General features: G+C 40.2%; 1 pseudogene; it reads right to left on the bottom strand.

Moving 5' to 3' along the window:
* Positions 1 to 8,598: 8,598 nt before the first annotated feature.
* LOC142443395 (translation machinery-associated protein 16 pseudogene) lies at positions 8,599 to 9,210 on the bottom strand (annotated as a pseudogene).
* Positions 9,211 to 10,180: the final 970 nt, after the last annotated feature.

Here is a 10,180-nt window from a genome sequence, read left to right as displayed (position 1 = left end):
AGAAGGCCAGGCACATCTTGCAAGGAAGATCAGAGCAACTGTTGTATCAGCCTCTTGGTAAGAAGATCCGCAAAATCAGGCATGGCAGAGCAGACCAGGTCTTCCATCAGCATCTTGCAAGGCTGATGGAAACATCTTGAAAGGAAGATAAGAGCAGGTCTGCTCTCAGCACCTGCTAAGGGCGACCGGGGATATGTTGCAAGGCAGTTCAGAGCAGTGTTTCTCTGACAACTTGCAGGGAAGAGTTGCAGCATCTTGCGGGGAAGACCAGAGCAGGCCTTTTATACTGCAAACATGATCATCCACATCTGCAAGGAAGATCAGAGTACGTCTTCCAGCGCCATCTTGCAAAGCAGATCAGAAGCATGTTGCAAGAAGATCGGAACAGGCCCCATCTCAGCACGATTTAAAGAAGACGAGGGATATTTTGCATGGAATAGCACACCAGGTCATGTATCAGCGTGTTCCAAGTTAGATCGGCGACATCTTGCATGGCTGGTCAGAGCAGGTCTTCTGTCAGCATCTTTCAAGGCACACCAGCAAAATTTTGCCAGACAGATCAGAGCGGGTCTTCCTTCAGCACCGCTAATGGAAGACCAGGGATTACTTGCAAGGAAGATCAGAGCAGGTCTTGTACCAGCATCTTGCAAGGAAGATCAGCAATATCTTGCATGGCAAATCAGAAGGCCAGGCATATATTGCAAGAAAGATCAGAGCAAGTATTGTATCAGCCTCTTGGTAAGAAGACACGCAAAATCTCGCATCGCAGATCACCAGGTCTTCCATCAGCATCTTTCAAGGCTTACGGAAGCATCTTGAAAGGAAGATCAGAGCAGGTCTTCTCTCAGCACCTGTGAAGGGCCACCAGGGATATCTTGCAAGGGAGATCAGAGCAGTTCTTCTCTGGCAACATGCAGGGAAGAACTTCAGCAACTTGCCACGAAGATCATGGCAGGTCTTCTATCACCATCTTGCAGGGCAGATCAGGGAAGGCCAGAGTGAGCCTTCTCTCAGCACCATTAAGAATCCAGGGTGGATGATACCTTCAGGACCAAGGGCGTGAGGGACGATGCTGGGAGAGTGGAGGGTGAGTGGGTTGGAAAGGGGGAACTGATTACAAGGAGCCACATGTGACCTCTTCCCTGGGAGAGGGACAGCAGAGAAGGGGGGAAGGGAGACCCCGAATAGGGCAAGATATGACAAAATAACGAGGTATAAATTACCAAGGGCATATGAGGGAGGGGGGAAAGGGGAGGGAGGGGGGGAAAAAAAGAGGACCTGATGCAAGGGGCTTAAGTGGAGAGCAAATGCCTTGAGAATGATTGGGGCAGGGAATGTATGGATGTGCTTTATCCAATTGATGTATGTATATGTATGGATTGTGGTAAGAGTTGTTGGAGTCCCTAATAAAATGTAAAAGAAGAAAAGAGAAAAAAATGATTAGGGCAAAGACTGTACAGATGTGCTTTATACAATTGATGTATGTATATGTATGAACTGTGAAAAGAATTGTATCAGCCCCAATAAATTGTTTAAAAAAAAAAAAGAAATACCAGCGACATCTTGAAATAGAATTCAGAGCAGATTCTCCCAGCATCTTGCAAGGGAGATTAGTGACCTCTTACAGGGAACACCATAGTAGGTCATCTGTCACCAACTTGCATGTCAGATTGATGGCATCTTTCAAGGAAAATCTGGGCAGGTGTTCACCCAGGATCTTGATAGATAGATCAGCAATTTTGTAAGGCAGATCAGAGAAGGTCTATCAGCATTTTGCAGGGAAGATCAGTGGCGTTTTCAAGGAAGGGCACATCAGATTGATCCCATCTCACAAGGAAGATCCTATCATCTGTGGTTTAGGGAGTGGTGCTGTGAACATTTTTCAGAAAGGGTACTGTGTGAAGTAGTTTTGCAGGTCATCTCATGCAGCAGCTGCTTTTTGGTGTGTATTATCAGCATTTTGTGCCTACCATCAGATTTGGCTATGTATTTTCTTTTTCACTACCTGACTTTCTGTGTCTCCCTGTCTGTTAGGCCCTAACTCGTCATCTGCCTTACTCAGGTTTAGAGCATACAATAACACACACACATGTATTATTGGTCTGTGTTGCCTACCATGGGATTTTGTTATTTTTCTTTGGACTGCCTGAGTTTGTATCTGCTGTCGGTTATGCTCTGCCTGGTCATGACTCCTCCGTCTTACTCAGGTTTACACCATACACTCAGACACACACACACACACACACACACACACACACACACACAGTTAACAATTGGACTTGCATAACACGTTAATTGGCCAGTATTTTTAAATAACATTCTTCAATATAAAAATCTGATTTTAAAATTAATGATCTTGTAACAAAGATCAGAGCTGGTCTCCTCACAGCATCTTCCAAGGAATATCTTCCACATCTTTGCAAGAATGACCAGAGCAGATCTTCTAACAGCATCTTGGAAAAAGATCAGCAGCATCTTGCCAGGAGGTCATTGCAGGTGTTCTATATTGCAAAGCATATCAGCGACATCTTGACAAGGAAGACAAGAGCAAGTCTTCTATAAGTACCTTTTAAGGAAGACCAGCGATATCTTGTAAGTAAGATCATTGCAGGTCTTAATCAATTTCTTGTAAGGAAGTTCAGCAAAATCTTGCAAGACATATCAGAACAGGTCTCCTCTCACAATTTGGAAGGAAGATCAGCAACATCTTGCCAGGAAGATCAGAGCAGTCTTCTATCAGCATCTTCCAAAAAAGATCAGTGAAGCTCAGACCAGGTCTTCTATCAGCACCTTTTGAAGAGTATCAGCATCATCCTGAAAGACAGATAAGAGAATGTTTTCCCAGCATCTTGCAAGGAAGCTTAGTAACATCTTGCAAGAAAGGCTTTTGGCAGGTCTTCTGTCAGATAATCGATATCTTTCAAGGAAGATCTGGGCAGGTCTTCCCCCTGCATCTTGTAATTAAGATCAACATCTTGCAAGGCAGATCAGAGCAGGTCTCTGTCAGCATTTTGCAAGGAAGACAATTACCTATAAAGAATTGGATATTTGAAGACCAAATTAACAATTTGAATGATTACATCAAAGATTTTAAAGCAGTGTAGTATAAACACTTTCTTAGTCTAACCAACTCATTAAGATAGAGTGACATGATAACTGCAGCATTTCGTTTCAACATTACAATTTTTAGGATATCCATGGATTTTCCAGTATTTCCTCAATTTTCATATAGGCGAACTATGAGTCAGTGATGAGGGTATGTAGGATTCTGGACCAATTCCACATCTTTTAACAACATGAACAGCCTAAAACATCTTGTCAATGACAGACATTTTATAATTCATAAATAGAATTCATGAATTATATGAAAGAATTATTCTCACCACCAGAATGCAAATCTCCCTACACAATTCTTAGTAGGTTAGATGCCTCTATTCTAATATGAAAATACTATGACAGTCTCTTATTTAGCTCTATGTTATCTCCCCGGACTTGTAGTTGATCCAAACTTATGTCACACCTTGCAGTCATCTCAGCAACACCAACAACAGCATCTAAAAGCAATGCCTTTACCTTAAATGTCAGAGATTTTTACTAGAAAGTGAAACAATACAAATGCAAACCCAAGAAGCTTAAAAGAAAGAATTTACCATAATTTAAAAAATTCTTTATAACCTCCAAAATAAATATATCACAATGTGTCAATTTCCCTCTTGAATAATTGTGAAATTAAACTTGGAACCCCTAATAACACAAAGAGTTCTAATGTTTAGCAGCTAACTGAGAAGATGGTTCCTTTCTCCTCAGAGACACTTTAACAGATAGGACTGGTGACTGACTTTTGAAAAAAATAACCTTTGAAAACACTGAGGCACAATTTTCAGACAAACATGAGCCACTGTAAACTAAAAACAACCAATTATCAAATGTTCTTGAAAAGGTCTGGAAACTTAGAATATGAAGACAACTGTCTTTCACAAGCAAAAGATGTCCTGTGAGATTGTCACTAGAACAACCGGGGGCAGCGAGATGAAGGGCCAGGACTCCACCATGACTTTCACTGTCTCCCTCTATCTCCAGGCAACAGCTGCCATGAACAACGGTGGGAGAATTCTATGGACAGCCGCTCCAGAGAGGCAATGGATGAAGCCTCATGCTGCAACATAACTCTGGATGGCAAGCTCCAAGATTCTGAGTGGGTCCCGGTGCTCATTCTGACGAATCTGCTCCAAAAGGAATCCTGACCCATGAAGGGTAAGCTGCATCTGCTCAGACCTCAGGAAGGGCCAAGTGGGTGGGTGACCTCCATCCTCTGAAATCTTGGCCCCAGCACCATTAGTCACTCAATGTTATTGAATCAATGCTTCCCCATGAGTTTCAGAGACTGTGCCCTTTAAAAAAGAAGAAAGCCTCACTTTTAGTCCCATCTCGCCACCCTTACACCGTGTCAGAAATGTTTAGGTAAAATTTTAGTCACACTATTCACCTTTTCAATTCACAGTTGTAGGTGCTGTCAAGGCTCAGATTTCAGTCTGGACCACTCTCTTGACTCAAGTAGGGGAGTGCCAGAGGAATCCAAGATGGGAACGTGGGATGGTAGGCTGCTTCCTCCCAGGCTATGCAGAAGGATGAATCCAAGTTATGTAGGAAATATGGCAAGATGCTGTCTCAAGGCTAGAGATCCACAAGTGTGGTGAGGTCCTGGACCTGGCCAAAAGCTGCAGAGCTTACAGAGAGAATGCACTTCCATTTATACTGGGGGAAACCACGCCCAACAGGATAACACCTCCCACTTCTGGCTGCTGACAGAAAATCTCTTCGTGGATGTGATGGCATTACTTGTCACCTAGGCTGACATTATCATAATCGCTAACCTTCTGAGAATCCTGGCCAAGCCAAGTTGATAAAGAACCTAACCCATTACAAAAAACCCACTGTTCCATAAACCCAAGTGATTTCCATAACATTGAATAATGTGAAAGGGAAGGAGGGATGGGCAATACCCTTCCAGAAATAGCATCCAACCAGATGTGTTATGAGTATTGATCTCTGAAGAAGAGTCCAGCACATTTTCTTAGTTTTTAAGTGTGTTTTGAAGGAACCATCAGTAATTGAGGGTGGGGGGGATTCCGTTTAAAGTGTATTTACTTATAAATTAGGTGGGTATAATTGTGTGGCTTATGTTACATATCCTATCAGCCATAGGTTAAGCCTCTCTTATTCTGTTGCTTCTGGGGCAAGGTCCTTGTCTGCTTGGAATATCTGTGGGATTAACTTGCTTTAGACAGCACTGTGTATGTGTATGTGTATGTGTATGTGTATGTGTGCTTCAACATTACCTTGGATCTAGGAGGTTCACTGTCTAGGGACTGCTGGTCCACAGAAGAACTCTGATCCAGGTCTCCTTTCTTGCTGTAGTCAGATCCTACATATCTCTTTTCAATTCTCTATAATGCTTTGAGAGATGAAAGGTTGTGCAGCTATTCCTCAGGAAAACCCCTTTACCTTTATCTCAGAAAGCTTATGGAGTAAAGGGTTTACCAAACAGCCTGAATCCCTTTACCATGGAATGTCTTCACACATGATACCATCACAACTGATCCTTCAGAGTGCCATTTTATATCATAAACAGAAAATAAACCAAACCCAGTAACACTGTGTACTATCCCCCTCATAGCCAATCATTGGACAGACTAGAATTGCTCCCTAGTTCCCTCAATGCTGTCCATAATAGGATCCCCAAACTACTGGCCCTATTGCATACCCTATTATCAGGAAAACAAAAAAATCACCCACATCCCTGCAGGCAACTGAAAATGTTTGTGTTATATACCATAATCCAGAATAACAGTAAAAATACTCTCACTGCTATTGCATCAGAGCAGACTAATAACTATTTAGGACAAGGTAGGACTGACCCTGTGAGTTTCTATGGCTGTCATTCTTTCTGGGATTAGAAAACCACACCTTTCTCCTATAAAGTACATGTGGACCATTCCATTTCCACTCAAGAGGAAGTATCAGGTACTTTGGTAAAAATTAAAATATGTCTTTATGGGAGCAAACTTCTCATCTTTCTCAATTGGAAACCTGGTGAGTTCAAAGCCACCATCTCTTGATTAATAGACGCATTGAGCACACTACTCGACCAGACTCTAAAACTGACATTATTACATAATTGCTACACTACAGAGAATTATGACCCCAGCAATTGATACAGATAATGAACCTCTGCATATAGGTAAGATATTTAAACACAATGAGGGCCCTGAATAGATACTGGGCTGTAAAAGAGATAGAGAGTGAACAGTTCACCAAATCTGTTTGCCCTGTTTATATTGAATAGAGCAATTAAATCCATATCTTCAATATTCAATATAGATTACACCCAGTTCACCCCAAAAGTAGACTCACATGCCTTCTGTTACACATGCTCATTATGAAAGAAATAAATACAACACATGTAAGGCTTTCACAAACAGAAAGTCATTCTCTTCCCATTTGGGTCGGTAGAAAGAAATTTTTAGGTGACTGGACCAATACATAACATAATGAGAATTTTAGAACATATTGGGATTGTCAATAATTTCATCTTGCTTGCATGCACAATAAGTGCCCATGTAGGCAGAAGTCAAGAGATCAAGTGAACAATGACATTGGATAAATCTGCTTCAAAAGACCGCTTGAAAGTGTTGAAAAGCAAAGATGTTACCTTGAGGATTTTAAAATATGCCTGCAGGAGTCTTGGAACGTTCTGATTCTTTCTTTTTCCTCAAACCATTTTGAGAAATAATCCAGACATCACATCACTCAATAGTTGTATCGTGTCATGTAAATGACTATCAGTTTCAAACATTTTCCTTTTGTTTATATTTCTTTTTTGGGTTTTATTTTTTGTTTTTGCTTGTATTTCTTGATAGCAACTCCATATTATCTCCCAACAGGAACCCATAATGTAGTTATAGTTTCTACAGAGTCACCCACACTGGGTTCTATATACCAAATATATATAGAAAGATCCAGAACAGAGTCAAGAAGGCTACCAACAATAACAACAACAAAGTAAGAAACTCAGTTTGAAAACCAAAACCAGAAAGTATTAAAAAACAAGATTAAGGTCAAAGTATCAAAAGGTCGATCAAATATCAAGTTTTTAACTTTCAAGTCAGATTTTTTATTTCAATCTGCTATAATCATCTCTCTAATACTCTGTCTGATGACCAGGTTATTCCCATCCCTTAACTATGGTCAGAGAGAAATCACCAGAAGCTTATTCCTTGTGTAGAACCTGCAAATGTATGTGGCCTTCAACTGTCATACATAGCCTTCTGAAAATCAGAGTTAAAAAAATTAAAGTCTGATACAATTCTCTCCTACAGATTTGAATGTTACTATTGACAATCCTTGGACCAGCATGTTGGTGTTCTTCTTCCATGTGGGCTTAGTTGACGTTACACTTAGATGACTGCATGTTTAAAAACAAAGCTTAAGACCCCAGACATCATTCTTTTTTTTAAAAGAAATATACTTTTTAATTTTCATAAGAAAATGTTTTAACATTTTAAATAGCCTGTTAAGACTTGGTTGACATCTAGTTAACATGTAACACAAGTATTTTTTCTTGAAAATATTCAAATGTACTTCCATAGTTTTTTTTTACAAAATAGACTAAATTATATGCTATGTGTAACAAGGTTTGTGAATAATAACAATTTAACACACTGTTTTTCAATGCTTGAAATATTAAGTCAAATACCTTATATACTCGAGTATAAGCCGACCCAAGTATCAACCAAGGCACCTAATTTTACCACAAAAACTGCATTTAAAATGTGTTGAAAAACTCGGCTTATACACATATGTTAATTTAACATGTTTCTTGAAGAGGGAAAAAGGGGTCACATCAGTAAAACAATTGGTACTATAATCTTAGTTATGGTTCCACACAAAACAGACATCATTTTTCATGAGAAAGCAGGAGCTATATAACATAAAAGGTGCTAACATGAAGTCATTTTCAAATAAAAATCAGATTAACTATGAGACTGTTCCATTGCTACCAGTTATCTCTGCCTCAGATGATAAATTAAATAAGAATAGTATACAGTCCATGAGTCTACTATGAATTCCATGACACATATTATCTTATGTTAAAAAAATTAAGGTTAATTTTTAAGAGGGGAGTAGGTGAAGAGTATTGCTAGAAGACAAAATCGTGAAAGGCATCAGTGAGGACCTGATCATGAAACAAGACGCTTTGGATTGCTCACTGTGTGACGTTAAAACCTACTACTACCCAGTTAGGCAGTCCTACATAAACATGAGGGGAAAAGAAACTGTTTTCTGTCTTCATTCAAATTAACTCCTGCCCCTCCAAATTCAGGTTAAAAGGATTTTTTGGTCACTACATTTTAACAAATTAATACAAACTATAAAGCAGTCTTCCTTTTTCCTTATAATGTTAAATAAAAATTCTACCTGTTTTAAAGCTGCACATAGAACGCTGGTCACATAAGAGAATGACCACTTGTTGATTTACCACAATGAACAAGTGTAGCTTGATGCTCTCAAATGTGTTCACAGCTCAAGTACCGTCCATTAGGTCACTGGAGTAATTTCCTCGTCAGAGCTGCTGGATTCATCTTTTAGTTCCAATTCCTCTAAGACTTTGCCTACAGTTGTAAAGTTTTTCTTCTTGCATTTCTTGGGAATTGTATCATTTTTACAGATTTCCTCATCTTAATGTTTGGCAATTTCTTCAGATCAAAATCCCATTCCCTAAGTGTTTTCAGATTAGCTGCATCTACAATGTCGGGAACCTCAAGGCCATAGTCCTCATATTGCTGTCGCTCCCGCTCCATCGTCTGCTTGATAACCATCTCCCGGGAAACGTGTCACCGGCCTTGCCTGTCTTTGATGCTGTTATGTAACTCAATCTGCTCCAACTCACTGCTGAATCTATTTAAATAGCTTTTAATCCATGCACAAGCGTCTTTCTTTGAATATTCTACTTTTTTGACATCAAGATGATTTCGAAACCACTGTAGTTTTTCACCAATAATGTTGAGATGCAAGGCCTTCTCATTCTTCATTTTTTTGCTTTTTCTCTTGTTTGTGGGACTGGCTGGTGATCTGAGCGGCTTTTCTACTATACGGATGGGTGACTTTTTTCTCCTGACCGCCACTCTTTCCCTTGGGTGCTTTAGGCATGCTGCCTGCCCTGCTTGCCCGTCCAGTTCCAACGGGGAAAGATGACATGGAAGGCCCGGTGCGCGGCGAGCACACGCCTGCAGGCCCTCGGAAGCCACGCAGTCTCCGACACCATTCTTTCCGAGAGTCAGATACCATCTCATTCCTTCACCACACTTTGCTGTAGCACCCATACCTTCTGTGTTTCCTTCAAAAGGGCACATACTGATCAGGGCCACGTCATAAGAACTAATTGTTCTTAGATTGAGCTAGTGTTAAGTGTGAACCCCACATCCACCCCTGACTCTGTGTTTTCTATTCACCTCTGGTTCACCTTCCACATATTTTTGTTATATTAATGCAGGGAACTTTATCAATCATCCCCTCGGAGCATATGATTCTTCTGTTTATAGTGTCATTGATTTAGCGCATGGTAATATATTTAAAACACAATTGAGACAAGGAAATTAAACAAGTGTGCAGACAGTATTTTGAATTGCCTGTGAAAAATGAATGCGAAAGTTGTACATTCTTCAGTGCATAGAAAGGAAGACTGAAGAAGAATCAGAGTGTTAGAATGTAGTAATGGCAGAAAACATTGACAGCACCATGGACTGCTGAAAATGAAGACAAATCCTTCTCAAGGACTAACATCGTGAGTTTCCTGGTAAGGCCATTTGTTACGAGAACTTAGTGCTTATTCTGCTGCCTCATTCCTTGTGTACTTTGAGAAATTGCACATGCTTACTAACACATGTCCAAGCTAACAGAGAAAATAAAAGACTGTGCAGGGCGTCCATCAGCGTGACATCCAACCAGAGGTGTTAGTCCTTCACTGGATAAAGGGTTGGTATTCCAACCTACATTTGTGACATGGTTTATCACATAAGCTCACCCTGGTGGACTCATACAAATGGGAAGACAATATTCATAATATATAAGAAAAACTAAACACCCTTCTATTGCCTCTATATTCACTCACATCTCCCAT

This window comes from Tenrec ecaudatus, chromosome 3 (assembly GCF_050624435.1).
Source record: "Tenrec ecaudatus isolate mTenEca1 chromosome 3, mTenEca1.hap1, whole genome shotgun sequence".
Taxonomy (NCBI): domain Eukaryota; kingdom Metazoa; phylum Chordata; class Mammalia; order Afrosoricida; family Tenrecidae; genus Tenrec; species Tenrec ecaudatus.
The sequence above is the reverse complement of the archived record's forward strand: the minus strand, read 5'-3'. Positions and strand labels throughout refer to the sequence as shown.